Below are 18,745 nucleotides of genomic sequence, written 5' to 3'. Positions count from 1 at the left end.
AAATGAAAACCAAACCATTCAACACGAAAGAAGAAGCAGATTAATCCGACGAGGATGGGATTCGAACCCATGCATGCAGAGCACAATGGATTAGCAGTCCATCGCCTTAACCACTCGGCCACCTCGTCTACATAGCACCTGTGCGTTTAGGTGGGAAAATGTTGAGAGGGTTTTTACCAGTCAGTGTTTTTTCACTGAAGATTGTATGTTGGCTTTTGTCAGATTTGACTTATCTCGTCAACTACAGTGCCTGTTGTTTGAAGTTAGCTTGGGGAAAACTCTATCAGAAATGAACCAGTGCTGAGGTTTTTAATATCAATTAGTCATAATTTTTCCTCCTTTTGGTTTTGCCATGGCATTTCTTCAATCTGTCTATTCTGTGTCATAACTTGGAAGCAAAACAAGTCCCAAATTTCAGCTGTGCTAAAAGATGGCTCATTCAATTGCAAAACTTCAAAGCCTTTGTCCTCGATACAGCTTCTGTAAATTTGTCAGTCTTTTAAATGAATGCTCTTCAAAATTTACTTGGCTTCTTAAGTGTTATGACTGAGATTGAAATCTTATTCCATGTTTCTGCTCTACGTGGAATGGAACTCAAGCTCAATATTGTTTTGCTGCGCTAACCAGTTGAATGTTCGATTGGTGCTTCAATCTTCCTTGGATTTCAAATGCATGCTATTTTCTGGTGCTGTGGCTTAGTTGGTTAAAGCGCCTGTCTAGTAAACAGGAGATCCTGAGTTCGAATCTCAGCAGTGCCTTGTTTTCATCTCCTCACAAAGAAGCTTCCTATCTTAAAAATAGGTGTTTCACTTGCGACTGATAGTGCAATTGTGGGATGAAAAATCTCTTCTATCTAAGAGATATAAAGGAAGAAAGATGGCTTCAAGCATGACAATGTAAAACCAGTTGATTTAGTTTTGAAATGCCTCCTTTCTATGCATCTCTAATCCGTTTATCCAATGTATCTCACCTTTATGTCCTTTGGCTTAGTTGGTCAAAGAGCCTGTTTAGTAAACAGAAAATCTTGAATTTGAATGCCAGCAGTGCTATTCTTTCTTTATGTCAGTTTGGGGCTTCTTAACTCTCTAAGCAGGCTTTCTAATGTATCACACCTGTTTGTCCTTTGTCTTAGTTGGTCAAAGAGCCTGTTTAGTAAACAGAAAATCTTGAATTTGAATGCCAGCAGTCCTCTTCCTTCTTTATCTCAGTTTAGGGCTGTTTAACTCTCTAAGCAGGCTTTCTAATGTATCACACCTGTTTGTCCTTTGTCTTAGTTGGTCAAAGAGCCTATTTAGTAAATGGAAAATCTTGAATTTGAATGCCAGCAGTCCTTTTCCTTCTTTATCTCAGTTTAGGGCTGTTTAACTCTCTAAGCAGGCTTTTTAATGTTTTTCACCTGTTTGTCCTTTGGCTTAGTTGGTCAAAGAGCCTATTTAGTAAAAGGAAAATCTTGATTTTGAATGTCAGCAGTGCTTTCTATTCTTCATCTCATTTTGTGGGTTTTTACCCCAAAAAGAGGACTTTTACTCTTGCTTGTCATCAAATATTAATTTCCCATAGCCCTAATATAATGCAATTGAGAAAAAAAATTCTCTGCTGTTGAAACACTTTAAAAGGAATTAGAGGATATAATTTTCTTTACAGAATATAGGATGGCATCAAGCTTTACAAATTAAAACCAGTGGATTTACATATCTGACTCTGCAAAGTTTGATAGCAGCACAGGAGTATTGTAAACTTTCATGCTTGAAGTGTCCACCGCTTGGGTTAAAAATGAAAACCAAACCATTCAACACGAAAGAAGAAGCAGATTAATCCGACGAGGATGGGATTCGAACCCATGCATGCAGAGCACAATGGATTAGCAGTCCATCGCCTTAACCACTCGGCCACCTCGTCTACATAGCACCTGTGCGTTTAGGTGGGAAAATGTTGAGAGGGTTTTTACCAGTCAGTGTTTTTTCACTGAAGATTGTATGTTGGCTTTTGTCAGATTTGACTTATCTCGTCAACTACAGTGCCTGTTGTTTGAAGTTAGCTTGGGGAAAACTCTATCAGAAATGAACCAGTGCTGAGGTTTTTAATATCAATTAGTCATAATTTTTCCTCCTTTTGGTTTTGCCATGGCATTTCTTCAATCTGTCTATTCTGTGTCATAACTTGGAAGCAAAACAAGTCCCAAATTTCAGCTGTGCTAAAAGATGGCTCATTCAATTGCAAAACTTCAAAGCCTTTGTCCTCGATACAGCTTCTGTAAATTTGTCAGTCTTTTAAATGAATGCTCTTCAAAATTTACTTGGCTTCTTAAGTGTTATGACTGAGATTGAAATCTTATTCCATGTTTCTGCTCTACGTGGAATGGAACTCAAGCTCAATATTGTTTTGCTGCGCTAACCAGTTGAATGTTCGATTGGTGCTTCAATCTTCCTTGGATTTCAAATGCATGCTATTTTCTGGTGCTGTGGCTTAGTTGGTTAAAGCGCCTGTCTAGTAAACAGGAGATCCTGAGTTCGAATCTCAGCAGTGCCTTGTTTTCATCTCCTCACAAAGAAGCTTCCTATCTTAAAAATAGGTGTTTCACTTGCGACTGATAGTGCAATTGTGAGATGAAAAATCTCTTCTATCTAAGAGATATAAAGGAAGAAAGATGGCTTCAAGCATGACAATGTAAAACCAGTTGATTTAGTTTTGAAATGCCTCCTTTCTATGCATCTCTAATCCGTTTATCCAATGTATCTCACCTTTATGTCCTTTGGCTTAGTTGGTCAAAGAGCCTGTTTAGTAAACAGAAAATCTTGAATTTGAATGCCAGCAGTGCTATTCTTTCTTTATGTCAGTTTGGGGCTTCTTAACTCTCTAAGCAGGCTTTCTAATATATCACACCTGTTTGTCCTTTGTCATAGTTGGTCAAAGAGCCTGTTTAGTAAACAGAAAATCTTGAATTTGAATGCCAGCAGTGCTATTCTTTCTTTATGTCAGTTTGGGGCTTCTTAACTCTCTAAGCAGGCTTTCTAATGTATCACACCTGTTTGTCCTTTGTCTTAGTTGGTCAAAGAGCCTGTTTAGTAAACAGAAAATCTTGAATTTGAATGCCAGCAGTCCTCTTCCTTCTTTATCTCAGTTTAGGGCTGTTTAACTCTCTAAGCAGGCTTTCTAATGTATCACACCTGTTTGTCCTTTGTCTTAGTTGGTCAAAGAGCCTATTTAGTAAATGGAAAATCTTGAATTTGAATGCCAGCAGTCCTTTTCCTTCTTTATCTCAGTTTAGGGCTGTTTAACTCTCTAAGCAGGCTTTTTAATGTTTTTCACCTGTTTGTCCTTTGGCTTAGTTGGTCAAAGAGCCTATTTAGTAAAAGGAAAATCTTGATTTTGAATGTCAGCAGTGCTTTCTATTCTTCATCTCATTTTGTGGGTTTTTACCCCAAAAAGAGGACTTTTACTCTTGCTTGTCATCAAATATTAATTTCCCATAGCCCTAATATAATGCAATTGAGAAAAAAAATTCTCTGCTGTTGAAACACTTTAAAAGGAATTAGAGGATATAATTTTCTTTACAGAATATAGGATGGCATCAAGCTTTACAAATTAAAACCAGTGGATTTACAGATCTGACTCTGCAAAGTTTGATAGCAGCACAGGAGTATTGTAAACTTTCATGCTTGAAGTGTCCACCGCTTGGGTTAAAAATGAAAACCAAACCATTCAACACGAAAGAAGAAGCAGATTAATCCGACGAGGATGGGATTCGAACCCATGCATGCAGAGCACAATGGATTAGCAGTCCATCGCCTTAACCACTCGGCCACCTCGTCTACATAGCACCTGTGCGTTTAGGTGGGAAAATGTTGAGAGGGTTTTTACCAGTCAGTGTTTTTTCACTGAAGATTGTATGTTGGCTTTTGTCAGATTTGACTTATCTCGTCAACTACAGTGCCTGTTGTTTGAAGTTAGCTTGGGGAAAACTCTATCAGAAATGAACCAGTGCTGAGGTTTTTAATATCAATTAGTCATAATTTTTCCTCCTTTTGGTTTTGCCATGGCATTTCTTCAATCTGTCTATTCTGTGTCATAACTTGGAAGCAAAACAAGTCCCAAATTTCAGCTGTGCTAAAAGATGGCTCATTCAATTGCAAAACTTCAAAGCCTTTGTCCTCGATACAGCTTCTGTAAATTTGTCAGTCTTTTAAATGAATGCTCTTCAAAATTTACTTGGCTTCTTAAGTGTTATGACTGAGATTGAAATCTTATTCCATGTTTCTGCTCTACGTGGAATGGAACTCAAGCTCAATATTGTTTTGCTGCGCTAACCAGTTGAATGTTCGATTGGTGCTTCAATCTTCCTTGGATTTCAAATGCATGCTATTTTCTGGTGCTGTGGCTTAGTTGGTTAAAGCGCCTGTCTAGTAAACAGGAGATCCTGAGTTCGAATCTCAGCAGTGCCTTGTTTTCATCTCCTCACAAAGAAGCTTCCTATCTTAAAAATAGGTGTTTCACTTGCGACTGATAGTGCAATTGTGAGATGAAAAATCTCTTCTATCTAAGAGATATAAAGGAAGAAAGATGGCTTCAAGCATGACAATGTAAAACCAGTTGATTTAGTTTTGAAATGCCTCCTTTCTATGCATCTCTAATCCGTTTATCCAATGTATCTCACCTTTATGTCCTTTGGCTTAGTTGGTCAAAGAGCCTGTTTAGTAAACAGAAAATCTTGAATTTGAATGCCAGCAGTGCTATTCTTTCTTTATGTCAGTTTGGGGCTTCTTAACTCTCTAAGCAGGCTTTCTAATATATCACACCTGTTTGTCCTTTGTCATAGTTGGTCAAAGAGCCTGTTTAGTAAACAGAAAATCTTGAATTTGAATGCCAGCAGTGCTATTCTTTCTTTATGTCAGTTTGGGGCTTCTTAACTCTCTAAGCAGGCTTTCTAATGTATCACACCTGTTTGTCCTTTGTCTTAGTTGGTCAAAGAGCCTGTTTAGTAAACAGAAAATCTTGAATTTGAATGCCAGCAGTCCTCTTCCTTCTTTATCTCAGTTTAGGGCTGTTTAACTCTCTAAGCAGGCTTTCTAATGTATCACACCTGTTTGTCCTTTGTCTTAGTTGGTCAAAGAGCCTATTTAGTAAATGGAAAATCTTGAATTTGAATGCCAGCAGTCCTTTTCCTTCTTTATCTCAGTTTAGGGCTGTTTAACTCTCTAAGCAGGCTTTTTAATGTTTTTCACCTGTTTGTCCTTTGGCTTAGTTGGTCAAAGAGCCTATTTAGTAAAAGGAAAATCTTGATTTTGAATGTCAGCAGTGCTTTCTATTCTTCATCTCATTTTGTGGGTTTTTACCCCAAAAAGAGGACTTTTACTCTTGCTTGTCATCAAATATTAATTTCCCATAGCCCTAATATAATGCAATTGAGAAAAAAAATTCTCTGCTGTTGAAACACTTTAAAAGGAATTAGAGGATATAATTTTCTTTACAGAATATAGGATGGCATCAAGCTTTACAAATTAAAACCAGTGGATTTACAGATCTGACTCTGCAAAGTTTGATAGCAGCACAGGAGTATTGTAAACTTTCATGCTTGAAGTGTCCACCGCTTGGGTTAAAAATGAAAATCAAACCATTCAACACGAAAGAAGAAGCAGATTAATCCGACGAGGATGGGATTCGAACCCATGCATGCAGAGCACAATGGATTAGCAGTCCATCGCCTTAACCACTCGGCCACCTCGTCTACATAGCACCTGTGCGTTTAGGTGGGAAAATGTTGAGAGGGTTTTTACCAGTCAGTGTTTTTTCACTGAAGATTGTATGTTGGCTTTTGTCAGATTTGACTTATCTCGTCAACTACAGTGCCTGTTGTTTGAAGTTAGCTTGGGGAAAACTCTATCAGAAATGAACCAGTGCTGAGGTTTTTAATATCAATTAGTCATAATTTTTCCTCCTTTTGGTTTTGCCATGGCATTTCTTCAATCTGTCTATTCTGTGTCATAACTTGGAAGCAAAACAAGTCCCAAATTTCAGCTGTGCTAAAAGATGGCTCATTCAATTGCAAAACTTCAAAGCCTTTGTCCTCGATACAGCTTCTGTAAATTTGTCAGTCTTTTAAATGAATGCTCTTCAAAATTTACTTGGCTTCTTAAGTGTTATGACTGAGATTGAAATCTTATTCCATGTTTCTGCTCTACGTGGAATGGAACTCAAGCTCAATATTGTTTTGCTGCGCTAACCAGTTGAATGTTCGATTGGTGCTTCAATCTTCCTTGGATTTCAAATGCATGCCATTTTCTGGTGCTGTAGCTTAGTTGGTTAAAGCGCCTGTCTAGTAAACAGGAGATCCTGAGTTCGAATCTCAGCAGTGCCTTGTTTTCATCTCCTCACAAAGAAGCTTCCTATCTTAAAAATAGGTGTTTCACTTGCGACTGATAGTGCAATTGTGAGATGAAAAATCTCTTCTATCTAAGAGATATAAAGGAAGAAAGATGGCTTCAAGCATGACAATGTAAAACCAGTTGGTTTAGTTTTGAAATGCCTCCTTTCTATGCATCTCTAATCCGTTTATCCAATGTATCTCACCTTTATGTCCTTTGGCTTAGTTGGTCAAAGAGCCTGTTTAGTAAACAGAAAATCTTGAATTTGAATGCCAGCAGTGCTATTCTTTCTTTATGTCAGTTTGGGGCTTCTTAACTCTCTAAGCAGGCTTTCTAATGTATCACACCTGTTTGTCCTTTGTCATAGTTGGTCAAAGAGCCTGTTTAGTAAACAGAAAATCTTGAATTTGAATGCCAGCAGTCCTCTTCCTTCTTTATCTCAGTTTAGGGCTGTTTAACTCTCTAAGCAGGCTTTCTAATGTATCACACCTGTTTGTCCTGTGTCTTAGTTTGTCAAAGAGCCTATTTAGTAAATGGAAAATCTTGAATTTGAATGCCAGCAGTCCTTTTCCTTCTTTATCTCAGTTTAGGGCTGTTTAACTCTCTAAGCAGGCTTTTTAATGTTTTTCACCTGTTTGTCCTTTGGCTTAGTTGGTCAAAGAGCCTATTTAGTAAAAGGAAAATCTTGATTTTGAATGTCAGCAGTGCTTTCTATTCTTCATCTCATTTTGTGGGTTTTTACCCCAAAAAGAGGACTTTTACTCTTGTTTGTCATCAAATATTAATTTCCCACAGCCCTAATATAGTGCAATTGAGAAAAAAAAATCTCTGCTGTTGAAACACTTTAAAAGGAATTAGAGGATATAATTTTCTTTACAGAATATAGGATGGCATCAAGCTTTACAAATTAAAACCAGTGGATTTACAGATCTGACTCTGCAAAGTTTGATAGCAGCACAGGAGTATTGTAAACTTTCATGCTTGAAGTGTCCACCGCTTGGGTTAAAAATGAAAGCCAAACCATTCCACATGATAGAAGAAGCAGATTAATCCGACGAGGATGGGATTCGAACCCATGCATTCAGAGCACAATGGATTAGCAGTCCATCGCCTTAACCACTCGGCCACCTCGTCTACATAGCACCTGTGCGTTTAGGTGGGAAAATGTTGAGAGGGTTTTTACCAGTCAGTGTTTTTTCACTGAAGATTGTATGTTGGCTTTTGTCAGATTTGACTTATCTCGTCAACTACAGTGCCTGTTGTTTGAAGTTAGCTTGGGGAAAACTCTATCAGAAATGAACCAGTGCTGAGGTTTTTAATATCAATTAGTCATAATTTTTCCTCCTTTTGGTTTTGCCATGGCATTTCTTCAATCTGTCTATTCTGTGTCATAACTTGGAAGCAAAACAAGTCCCAAATTTCAGCTGTGCTAAAAGATGGCTCATTCAATTGCAAAACTTCAAAGCCTTTGTCCTCGATACAGCTTCTGTAAATTTGTCAGTCTTTTAAATGAATGCTCTTCAAAATTTACTTGGCTTCTTAAGTGTTATGACTGAGATTGAAATCTTATTCCATGTTTCTGCTCTACGTGGAATGGAACTCAAGCTCAATATTGTTTTGCTGCGCTAACCAGTTGAATGTTCGATTGGTGCTTCAATCTTACTTGGATTTCAAATGCATGCCATTTTCTGGTGCTGTGGCTTAGTTGGTTAAAGCGCCTGTCTAGTAAACAGGAGATCCTGAGTTCGAATCTCAGCAGTGCCTTGTTTTCATCTCCTCACAAAGAAGCTTCCTATCTTAAAAATAGGTGTTTCACTTGCGACTGATAGTGCAATTGTGGGATGAAAAATCTCTTCTATCTAAGAGATATAAAGGAAGAAAGATGGCTTCAAGCATGACAATGTAAAACCAGTTGATTTAGTTTTGAAATGCCTCCTTTCTATGCATCTCTAATCCGTTTATCCAATGTATCTCACCTTTATGTCCTTTGGCTTAGTTGGTCAAAGAGCCTGTTTAGTAAACAGAAAATCTTGAATTTGAATGCCAGCAGTGCTATTCTTTCTTTATGTCAGTTTGGGGCTTCTTAACTCTCTAAGCAGGCTTTCTAATGTATCACACCTGTTTGTCCTTTGTCTTAGTTGGTCAAAGAGCCTGTTTAGTAAACAGAAAATCTTGAATTTGAATGCCAGCAGTCCTCTTCCTTCTTTATCTCAGTTTAAGGCTGTTTAACTCTCTAAGCAGGCTTTCTAATGTATCACACCTGTTTGTCCTTTGTCTTAGTTGGTCAAAGAGCCTATTTAGTAAATGGAAAATCTTGAATTTGAATGCCAGCAGTCCTTTTCCTTCTTTATCTCAGTTTAGGGCTGTTTAACTCTCTAAGCAGGCTTTTTAATGTTTTTCACCTGTTTGTCCTTTGGCTTAGTTGGTCAAAGAGCCTATTTAGTAAAAGGAAAATCTTGATTTTGAATGTCAGCAGTGCTTTCTATTCTTCATCTCATTTTGTGGGTTTTTACCCCAAAAAGAGGACTTTTACTCTTGCCTGTCATCAAATATTAATTTCCCATAGCCCTAATATAATGCAATTGAGAAAAAAAATTCTCTGCTGTTGAAACACTTTAAAAGGAATTAGAGGATATAATTTTCTTTACAGAATATAGGATGGCATCAAGCTTTACAAATTAAAACCAGTGGATTTACAGATCTGACTCTGCAAAGTTTGATAGCAGCACAGGAGTATTGTAAACTTTCATGCTTGAAGTGTCCACCGCTTGGGTTAAAAATGAAAACCAAACCATTCAACACGAAAGAAGAAGCAGATTAATCCGACGAGGATGGGATTCGAACCCATGCATGCAGAGCACAATGGATTAGCAGTCCATCGCCTTAACCACTCGGCCACCTCGTCTACATAGCACCTGTGCGTTTAGGTGGGAAAATGTTGAGAGGGTTTTTACCAGTCAGTGTTTTTTCACTGAAGATTGTATGTTGGCTTTTGTCAGATTTGACTTATCTCGTCAACTACAGTGCCTGTTGTTTGAAGTTAGCTTGGGGAAAACTCTATCAGAAATGAACCAGTGCTGAGGTTTTTAATATCAATTAGTCATAATTTTTCCTCCTTTTGGTTTTGCCATGGCATTTCTTCAATCTGTCTATTCTGTGTCATAACTTGGAAGCAAAACAAGTCCCAAATTTCAGCTGTGCTAAAAGATGGCTCATTCAATTGCAAAACTTCAAAGCCTTTGTCCTCGATACAGCTTCTGTAAATTTGTCAGTCTTTTAAATGAATGCTCTTCAAAATTTACTTGGCTTCTTAAGTGTTATGACTGAGATTGAAATCTTATTCCATGTTTCTGCTCTACGTGGAATGGAACTCAAGCTCAATATTGTTTTGCTGCGCTAACCAGTTGAATGTTCGATTGGTGCTTCAATCTTCCTTGGATTTCAAATGCATGCTATTTTCTGGTGCTGTGGCTTAGTTGGTTAAAGCGCCTGTCTAGTAAACAGGAGATCCTGAGTTCGAATCTCAGCAGTGCCTTGTTTTCATCTCCTCACAAAGAAGCTTCCTATCTTAAAAATAGGTGTTTCACTTGCGACTGATAGTGCAATTGTGAGATGAAAAATCTCTTCTATCTAAGAGATATAAAGGAAGAAAGATGGCTTCAAGCATGACAATGTAAAACCAGTTGATTTAGTTTTGAAATGCCTCCTTTCTATGCATCTCTAATCCGTTTATCCAATGTATCTCACCTTTATGTCCTTTGGCTTAGTTGGTCAAAGAGCCTGTTTAGTAAACAGAAAATCTTGAATTTGAATGCCAGCAGTGCTATTCTTTCTTTATGTCAGTTTGGGGCTTCTTAACTCTCTAAGCAGGCTTTCTAATATATCACACCTGTTTGTCCTTTGTCATAGTTGGTCAAAGAGCCTGTTTAGTAAACAGAAAATCTTGAATTTGAATGCCAGCAGTGCTATTCTTTCTTTATGTCAGTTTGGGGCTTCTTAACTCTCTAAGCAGGCTTTCTAATGTATCACACCTGTTTGTCCTTTGTCTTAGTTGGTCAAAGAGCCTGTTTAGTAAACAGAAAATCTTGAATTTGAATGCCAGCAGTCCTCTTCCTTCTTTATCTCAGTTTAGGGCTGTTTAACTCTCTAAGCAGGCTTTCTAATGTATCACACCTGTTTGTCCTTTGTCTTAGTTGGTCAAAGAGCCTATTTAGTAAATGGAAAATCTTGAATTTGAATGCCAGCAGTCCTTTTCCTTCTTTATCTCAGTTTAGGGCTGTTTAACTCTCTAAGCAGGCTTTTTAATGTTTTTCACCTGTTTGTCCTTTGGCTTAGTTGGTCAAAGAGCCTATTTAGTAAAAGGAAAATCTTGATTTTGAATGTCAGCAGTGCTTTCTATTCTTCATCTCATTTTGTGGGTTTTTACCCCAAAAAGAGGACTTTTACTCTTGCTTGTCATCAAATATTAATTTCCCATAGCCCTAATATAATGCAATTGAGAAAAAAAATTCTCTGCTGTTGAAACACTTTAAAAGGAATTAGAGGATATAATTTTCTTTACAGAATATAGGATGGCATCAAGCTTTACAAATTAAAACCAGTGGATTTACAGATCTGACTCTGCAAAGTTTGATAGCAGCACAGGAGTATTGTAAACTTTCATGCTTGAAGTGTCCACCGCTTGGGTTAAAAATGAAAATCAAACCATTCAACACGAAAGAAGAAGCAGATTAATCCGACGAGGATGGGATTCGAACCCATGCATGCAGAGCACAATGGATTAGCAGTCCATCGCCTTAACCACTCGGCCACCTCGTCTACATAGCACCTGTGCGTTTAGGTGGGAAAATGTTGAGAGGGTTTTTACCAGTCAGTGTTTTTTCACTGAAGATTGTATGTTGGCTTTTGTCAGATTTGACTTATCTCGTCAACTACAGTGCCTGTTGTTTGAAGTTAGCTTGGGGAAAACTCTATCAGAAATGAACCAGTGCTGAGGTTTTTAATATCAATTAGTCATAATTTTTCCTCCTTTTGGTTTTGCCATGGCATTTCTTCAATCTGTCTATTCTGTGTCATAACTTGGAAGCAAAACAAGTCCCAAATTTCAGCTGTGCTAAAAGATGGCTCATTCAATTGCAAAACTTCAAAGCCTTTGTCCTCGATACAGCTTCTGTAAATTTGTCAGTCTTTTAAATGAATGCTCTTCAAAATTTACTTGGCTTCTTAAGTGTTATGACTGAGATTGAAATCTTATTCCATGTTTCTGCTCTACGTGGAATGGAACTCAAGCTCAATATTGTTTTGCTGCGCTAACCAGTTGAATGTTCGATTGGTGCTTCAATCTTCCTTGGATTTCAAATGCATGCCATTTTCTGGTGCTGTGGCTTAGTTGGTTAAAGCGCCTGTCTAGTAAACAGGAGATCCTGAGTTCGAATCTCAGCAGTGCCTTGTTTTCATCTCCTCACAAAGAAGCTTCCTATCTTAAAAATAGGTGTTTCACTTGCGACTGATAGTGCAATTGTGAGATGAAAAATCTCTTCTATCTAAGAGATATAAAGGAAGAAAGATGGCTTCAAGCATGACAATGTAAAACCAGTTGGTTTAGTTTTGAAATGCCTCCTTTCTATGCATCTCTAATCCGTTTATCCAATGTATCTCACCTTTATGTCCTTTGGCTTAGTTGGTCAAAGAGCCTGTTTAGTAAACAGAAAATCTTGAATTTGAATGCCAGCAGTGCTATTCTTTCTTTATGTCAGTTTGGGGCTTCTTAACTCTCTAAGCAGGCTTTCTAATGTATCACACCTGTTTGTCCTTTGTCATAGTTGGTCAAAGAGCCTGTTTAGTAAACAGAAAATCTTGAATTTGAATGCCAGCAGTCCTCTTCCTTCTTTATCTCAGTTTAGGGCTGTTTAACTCTCTAAGCAGGCTTTCTAATGTATCACACCTGTTTGTCCTGTGTCTTAGTTTGTCAAAGAGCCTATTTAGTAAATGGAAAATCTTGAATTTGAATGCCAGCAGTCCTTTTCCTTCTTTATCTCAGTTTAGGGCTGTTTAACTCTCTAAGCAGGCTTTTTAATGTTTTTCACCTGTTTGTCCTTTGGCTTAGTTGGTCAAAGAGCCTATTTAGTAAAAGGAAAATCTTGATTTTGAATGTCAGCAGTGCTTTCTATTCTTCATCTCATTTTGTGGGTTTTTACCCCAAAAAGAGGACTTTTACTCTTGTTTGTCATCAAATATTAATTTCCCACAGCCCTAATATAGTGCAATTGAGAAAAAAAAATCTCTGCTGTTGAAACACTTTAAAAGGAATTAGAGGATATAATTTTCTTTACAGAATATAGGATGGCATCAAGCTTTACAAATTAAAACCAGTGGATTTACAGATCTGACTCTGCAAAGTTTGATAGCAGCACAGGAGTATTGTAAACTTTCATGCTTGAAGTGTCCACCGCTTGGGTTAAAAATGAAAACCAAACCATTCCACATGATAGAAGAAGCAGATTAATCCGACGAGGATGGGATTCGAACCCATGCATTCAGAGCACAATGGATTAGCAGTCCATCGCCTTAACCACTCGGCCACCTCGTCTACATAGCACCTGTGCGTTTAGGTGGGAAGATGTTGAGAGGGTTTTTACCAGTCAGTGTTTTTTCACTGAAGATTGTATGTTGGCTTTTGTCAGATTTGACTTATCTCGTCAACTACAGTGCCTGTTGTTTGAAGTTAGCTTGGGGAAAACTCTATCAGAAATGAACCAGTGCTGAGGTTTTTAATATCAATTAGTCATAATTTTTCCTCCTTTTGGTTTTGCCATGGCATTTCTTCAATCTGTCTATTCTGTGTCATAACTTGGAAGCAAAACAAGTCCCAAATTTCAGCTGTGCTAAAAGATGGCTCATTCAATTGCAAAACTTCAAAACCTTTGTCCTCGATACAGCTTCTGTAAATTTGTCAGTCTTTTAAATGAATGCTCTTCAAAATTTACTTGGCTTCTTAAGTGTTATGACTGAGATTGAAATCTTATTCCATGTTTCTGCTCTACGTGGAATGGAACTCAAGCTCAATATCGTTTTGCTGCGCTAACCAGTTGAATGTTCGATTGGTGCTTCAATCTTCCTTGGATTTCGAATGCATGCCATCTTCTGGTGCTGTGGCTTAGTTGGTTAAAGCGCCTGTCTAATAAACAGGAGATCCTGAGTTTGAATCACAGCAGTGCCTTGTTTTCATCTCCGCACAAAGAAGCTTCCTATCTTAAAAATAGGTGTTTCACTTGAGACTGATAGTGCAATTGTGAGATTAAAAATCTCTTCTATCTAAGAGATATAAAGGAAGAAAGATGGCTTCAAGCATGACAATGTAAAACCAGTTGATTTAGTTTTGAAATGCCTCCTTTCTATGCATCTCTAATCCGTTTATCCAATGTATCTCACCTTTATGTCCTTTGGCTTAGTTGGTCAAAGAGCCTGTTTAGTAAACAGAAAATCTTCAATTTGAATTCCAGCAGTGCTATTCTTTTTATGTCAGTTTGGGGCTTCTTAACTCTCTAAGCAGGCTTTCTAATGTATCACACCTGTTTGTCCTTTGTCTTAGTTGGTCAAAGAGCCTGTTTAGTAAACAGAAAATCTTGAATTTGAATGCCAGCAGTCCTCTTCCTTCTTTATCTCAGTTTAGGGCTGTTTAACTCTCTAAGCAGGCTTTCTAATGTATCACACCTGTTTGTCCTTTGTCTTAGTTGGTCAAAGAGCCTATTTAGTAAATGGAAAATCTTGAATTTGAATGCCAGCAGTCCTTTTCCTTCTTTATCTCAGTTTAGGGCTGTTTAACTCTCTAAGCAGGCTTTTTAATGTTTTTCACCTGTTTGTCCTTTGGCTTAGTTGGTCAAAGAGCCTATTTAGTAAAAGGAAAATCTTGATTTTGAATGTCAGCAGTGCTTTCTATTCTTCATCTCATTTTGTGGGTTTTTACCCCAAAAAGAGGACTTTTACTCTTGTTTGTCATCAAATATTAATTTCCCACAGCCCTTATATAGTGCAATTGAGAAAAAAAATTCTCTGCTGTTGAAACACTTTAAAAGGAATTAGAGGATATAATTTTCTTTACAGAATATAGGATGGCATCAAGCTTTACAAATTAAAACCAGTGGCTTTACAGATCTGACTCTGCAAAGTTTGATAGCAGCACAGGAGTATTGTAAACTTTCATGCTTGAAGTGTCCACCGCTTGGGTTAAAAATGAAAACCAAACCATTCAACACGAAAGAAGAAGCAGATTAATCCGACGAGGATTGTGCATGCAGAGCACAATGGATTAGCAGTCCATTGCCTTAACCACTCGGCCACCTCGTCTACATACCACCTGTGCGTTTAGGTGGGAAGATGTTGAGAGGGTTTTTACCAGTCAGTGTTTTTTCACTGAAGATTGTATGTTGGCTTTTGTCAGATTTGACTTATCTCGTCAACTACAGTGCCTGTTGTTTGAAGTTAGCTTGGGGAAAACTCTATCAGAAATGAACCAGTGCTGAGGTTTTTAATATCAATTAGTCATAATTTTTCCTCCTTTTGGTTTTGCCATGGCATTTCTTCAATCTGTCTATTCTGTGTCATAACTTGGAAGCAAAACAAGTCCCAAATTTCAGCTGTGCTAAAAGATGGCTCATTCAATTGCAAAACTTCAAAGCCTTTGTCCTCGATACAGCTTCTGTAAATTTGTCAGTCTTTTAAATGAATGCTCTTCAAAATTTACTTGGCTTCTTAAGTGTTATGACTGAGATTGAAATCTTATTCCATGTTTCTGCTCTACGTGGAATGGAACTCAAGCTCAATATCGTTTTGCTGCGCTAACCAGTTGAATGTTCGATTGGTGCTTCAATCTTCCTTGGATTTCAAATGTATGCCATCTTCTGGTGCTGTGGCTTAGTTGGTTAAAGCGCCTGTCTAGTAAACAGGAGATCCTGAGTTGTTTTCATCTCCTCACAAAGAAGCTTCCTATCTTAAAAATAGGTGTTTCACTTGCGACTGACAGTGCAATTGTGAGATTAAAAATCTCTTCTATCTAAGAGATATAAAGGAAGAAAGATGGCTTCAAGCATGACAATGTAAAACCAGTTGATTTAGTTTTGAAATGCCTCCTTTCTATGCATCTCTAATCCGTTTATCCAATGTATCTCACCTTTATGTCCTTTGGCTTAGTTGGTCAAAGAGCCTGTTTAGTAAACAGAAAATCTTCAATTTGAATTCCAGCAGTGCTATTCTTTCTTTATGTCAGTTTGGGGCTTCTTAACTCTCTAAGCAGGCTTTCTAATGTATCACACCTGTTTGTCCTTTGTCTTAGTTGGTCAAAGAGCCTGTTTAGTAAACAGAAAATCTTGAATTTGAATGCCAGCAGTCCTCTTCCTTCTTTATCTCAGTTTAGAGCTGTTTAACTCTCTAAGCAGGCTTTCTAATGTATCACACCTGTTTGTCCTTTGTCTTAGTTGGTCAAAGAGCCTATTTAGTAAATGGAAAATCTTGAATTTGAATGCCAGCAGTCCTTTTCCTTCTTTATCTCAGTTTAGGGCTGTTTAACTCTCTAAGCAGGCTTTTTAATGTTTCGCACCTGTTTGTCCTTTGGCTTAGTTGTTCAAAGAGCCTATTTAGTAAAAGGAAAATCTTGATTTTGAATGTCAGCAGTGCTTTCTATTCTTCATCTCATTTTGTGGGTTTTTACCCCAAAAAGAGGACTTTTACTCTTGCTTGTTATCAAATATTAATTTCCCATAGCCCTAATATAGTGCAATTGAGAAAAAAAATTCTCTGCTGTTGAAACACTTTAAAAGGAATTAGAGGATATAATTTTCTTTACAGAATATAGGATGGCATCAAGCTTTACAAATTAAAACCAGTGGATTTACAGATCTGACTCTGCAAAGTTTGATAGCAGCACAGGAGTATTGTAAACTTTCATGCTTGAAGTGTCCACCGCTTCACCCATGCACAATGGATTAGCAGTCCATAGCCTTAACCACTCGGCCACCTCGTCTACATAGTGCCCGTGCGTTTAGGTGGGAAGATGTTGAGAGGGTTTTTACCAGTCAGTGTTTTTTCACTGAAGATTGTATGTTGGCTTTTGTCAGAGTTGCCTTATCTCGTCAACTACAGTGCCTGTTGTTTGAAGTTAGCTTGAGGAAAACTCTATCAGAAATGAACCAGTGCTGAGGTTTTTAATATCAATTAGTCATAATTTTTCCTCCTTTTGGTTTTGCCATGGCATTTCTTCAATCTGTCTATTCTGTGTCATAACTTGGAAGCAAAACAAGTCCCAAATTTCAGCTGTGCTAAAAGATGGCTCATTCAATTGCAAAACTTCAAAGCCTTTGTCCTCGATACAGCTTCTGTAAATTTGTCAGTCTTTTAAATGAATGCTCTTCAAAATTTACTTGGCTTCTTAAGTGTTATGACTGAGATTGAAATCTTATTCCATGTTTCTGCTCTACGTGGAATGGAAGTCAAGCTCGATATTGTTTTGCTGCACGAATCAGTTGAATGTTCGATTGGTGCTTCAATCTTCCTTGTATTTCAAATGCATGCCATCTTCTGGTGCTGTGGCTTAGTTGTTTAAAGCGCCTGTCTAGTAAACAGGAGATCCTGAGTTCGAATCTCAGCAGTGCCTTGTTTTCATCTCCTCACAAAGAAGCTTCCTATCTTAAAAAATAGGTGTTTCACTTGCGACTGACAGTGCAATTGTGAGATTAAAAATCTCTTCTATCTAAGAGATATAAAGGAAGAAAGATGGCTTGATTTAGTTTTGAAATGCCTCCTTTCTATGCATCTCTAATCCGTTTATCCAATGTATCTCACCTTTATGTCCTTTGGCTTAGTTGGTCAAAGAGCCTGTTTGGTAAACAGAAAATCTTCAATTTGAATTCCAGCAGTGCTATTCTTTCTTTATGTCAGTTTGGGGCTTCTTAACTCTCTAAGCAGGCTTTCTAATGTATCACACCTGTTTGTCCTTTGTCTTAGTTGGTCAAAGAGCCTGTTTAGTAAACAGAAAATCTTGAATTTGAATGCCAGCAGTCCTCTTCCTTCTTTATCTCAGTTTAGGGCTGTTTTACTCTCTAAGCAGGCTTTCTAATGTATCACACCTGTTTGTCCTTTGTCTTAGTTGGTCAAAGAGCCTATTTAGTAAATGGAAAATCTTGAATTTGAATGCCAGCAGTCCTTTTCCTTCTTTATCTCAGTTTAGGGCTGTTTAACTCTCTAAGCAGGCTTTTTAATGTTTTTCACCTGTTTGTCCTTTGGCTTAGTTGGTCAAAGAGCCTATTTAGTAAAAGGAAAATCTTGATTTTGAATGTCAGCAGTGCTTTCTATTCTTCATCTCATTTTGTGGGTTTTTACCCCAAAAAGAGGACTTTTACTCTTGTTTGTCATCAAATATTAATTTCCCACAGCCCTAATATAGTGCAATTGAGAAAAAAAATTCTCTGCTGTTGAAACACTTTAAAAGGAATTAGAGGATATAATTTTCTTTACAGAATATAGGATGGCATCAAGCTTTACAAATTAAAACCAGTGGCTTTACAGATCTGACTCTGCAAAGTTTGATAGCAGCACAGGAGTATTGTAAACTTTCATGCTTGAAGTGTCCACCGCTTGGGTTAAAAATGAAAACCAAACCATTCAACACGAAAGAAGAAGCAGATTAATCCGACGAGGATTGTGCATGCAGAGCACAATGGATTAGCAGTCCATTGCCTTAACCACTCGGCCACCTCGTCTACATACCACCTGTGCGTTTAGGTGGGAAGATGTTGAGAGGGTTTTTACCAGTCAGTGTTTTTTCACTGAAGATTGTATGTTGGCTTTTGTCAGATTTGACTTATCTCGTCAACTACAGTGCCTGTTGTTTGAAGTTAGCTTGGGGAAAACTCTATCAGAAATGAACCAGTGCTGAGGTTTTTAATATCAATTAGTCATAATCTTTCCTCCTTTTGGTTTTGCCATGGCATTTCTTCAATCTGTCTATTCTGTGTCATAACTTGGAAGCAAAACAAGTCCCAAATTTCAGCTGTGCTAAAAGATGGCTCATTCAATTGCAAAACTTCAAAGCCTTTGTCCTCGATACAGCTTCTGTAAATTTGTCAGTCTTTTAAATGAATGCTCTTCAAAATTTACTTGGCTTCTTAAGTGTTATGACTGAGATTGAAATCTTATTCCATGTTTCTGCTCTACGTGGAATGGAACTCAAGCTCAATATCGTTTTGCTGCGCTAACCAGTTGAATGTTCGAGTGGTGCTTCAATCTTCCTTGGATTTCAAATGCATGCCATCTTCTGGTGCTGTGGCTTAGTTGGTTAAAGCGCCTGTCTAGTAAACAGGAGATCCTGAGTTCGAATCTCAGCAGTGCCT

The 18,745-nt window shown here is 37.8% G+C and overlaps 14 non-coding genes across 14 annotated transcripts; 8 read left to right on the top strand and 6 right to left on the bottom strand.

Moving 5' to 3' along the window:
• Window positions 1-46: 46 nt before the first annotated feature.
• TRNAS-GCU (transfer RNA serine (anticodon GCU)) lies at window positions 47-128 on the bottom strand. Its single transcript has one exon. It is a non-coding gene; the product is annotated as a tRNA-Ser (tRNA).
• A 556-nt stretch (window positions 129-684) lies between these two features.
• TRNAT-AGU (transfer RNA threonine (anticodon AGU)) lies at window positions 685-758 on the top strand. The gene has a single exon. It is a non-coding gene; the product is annotated as a tRNA-Thr (tRNA).
• Window positions 759-1,817: 1,059 nt separating this feature from the next.
• Window positions 1,818-1,899, bottom strand: TRNAS-GCU (transfer RNA serine (anticodon GCU)). Its single transcript has one exon. It is a non-coding gene; the product is annotated as a tRNA-Ser (tRNA).
• A 556-nt stretch (window positions 1,900-2,455) lies between these two features.
• TRNAT-AGU (transfer RNA threonine (anticodon AGU)) lies at window positions 2,456-2,529 on the top strand. Its single transcript has one exon. It is a non-coding gene; the product is annotated as a tRNA-Thr (tRNA).
• A 1,201-nt stretch (window positions 2,530-3,730) lies between these two features.
• TRNAS-GCU (transfer RNA serine (anticodon GCU)) lies at window positions 3,731-3,812 on the bottom strand. The gene has a single exon. It is a non-coding gene; the product is annotated as a tRNA-Ser (tRNA).
• A 556-nt stretch (window positions 3,813-4,368) lies between these two features.
• On the top strand, window positions 4,369-4,442 carry TRNAT-AGU (transfer RNA threonine (anticodon AGU)). The gene has a single exon. It is a non-coding gene; the product is annotated as a tRNA-Thr (tRNA).
• A 1,201-nt stretch (window positions 4,443-5,643) lies between these two features.
• On the bottom strand, window positions 5,644-5,725 carry TRNAS-GCU (transfer RNA serine (anticodon GCU)). The gene has a single exon. It is a non-coding gene; the product is annotated as a tRNA-Ser (tRNA).
• Window positions 5,726-6,281: 556 nt separating this feature from the next.
• Window positions 6,282-6,355, top strand: TRNAT-AGU (transfer RNA threonine (anticodon AGU)). Its single transcript has one exon. It is a non-coding gene; the product is annotated as a tRNA-Thr (tRNA).
• Window positions 6,356-8,052: 1,697 nt separating this feature from the next.
• Window positions 8,053-8,126, top strand: TRNAT-AGU (transfer RNA threonine (anticodon AGU)). The gene has a single exon. It is a non-coding gene; the product is annotated as a tRNA-Thr (tRNA).
• Window positions 8,127-9,185: 1,059 nt separating this feature from the next.
• TRNAS-GCU (transfer RNA serine (anticodon GCU)) lies at window positions 9,186-9,267 on the bottom strand. The gene has a single exon. It is a non-coding gene; the product is annotated as a tRNA-Ser (tRNA).
• Window positions 9,268-9,823: 556 nt separating this feature from the next.
• Window positions 9,824-9,897, top strand: TRNAT-AGU (transfer RNA threonine (anticodon AGU)). The gene has a single exon. It is a non-coding gene; the product is annotated as a tRNA-Thr (tRNA).
• A 1,201-nt stretch (window positions 9,898-11,098) lies between these two features.
• Window positions 11,099-11,180, bottom strand: TRNAS-GCU (transfer RNA serine (anticodon GCU)). The gene has a single exon. It is a non-coding gene; the product is annotated as a tRNA-Ser (tRNA).
• A 556-nt stretch (window positions 11,181-11,736) lies between these two features.
• Window positions 11,737-11,810, top strand: TRNAT-AGU (transfer RNA threonine (anticodon AGU)). Its single transcript has one exon. It is a non-coding gene; the product is annotated as a tRNA-Thr (tRNA).
• Window positions 11,811-18,671: 6,861 nt separating this feature from the next.
• Window positions 18,672-18,745, top strand: TRNAT-AGU (transfer RNA threonine (anticodon AGU)). The gene has a single exon. It is a non-coding gene; the product is annotated as a tRNA-Thr (tRNA).

Source organism: Dendrobates tinctorius, unplaced genomic scaffold (assembly GCF_039654945.1).
Source record: "Dendrobates tinctorius isolate UK_male_01 unplaced genomic scaffold, ASM3965494v1 ptg000204l, whole genome shotgun sequence".
Taxonomy (NCBI): Eukaryota; Metazoa; Chordata; class Amphibia; order Anura; family Dendrobatidae; genus Dendrobates; species Dendrobates tinctorius.
Note: the sequence above shows the minus strand (reverse complement) of the source record. Positions and strands in the feature narration are given on the sequence as shown.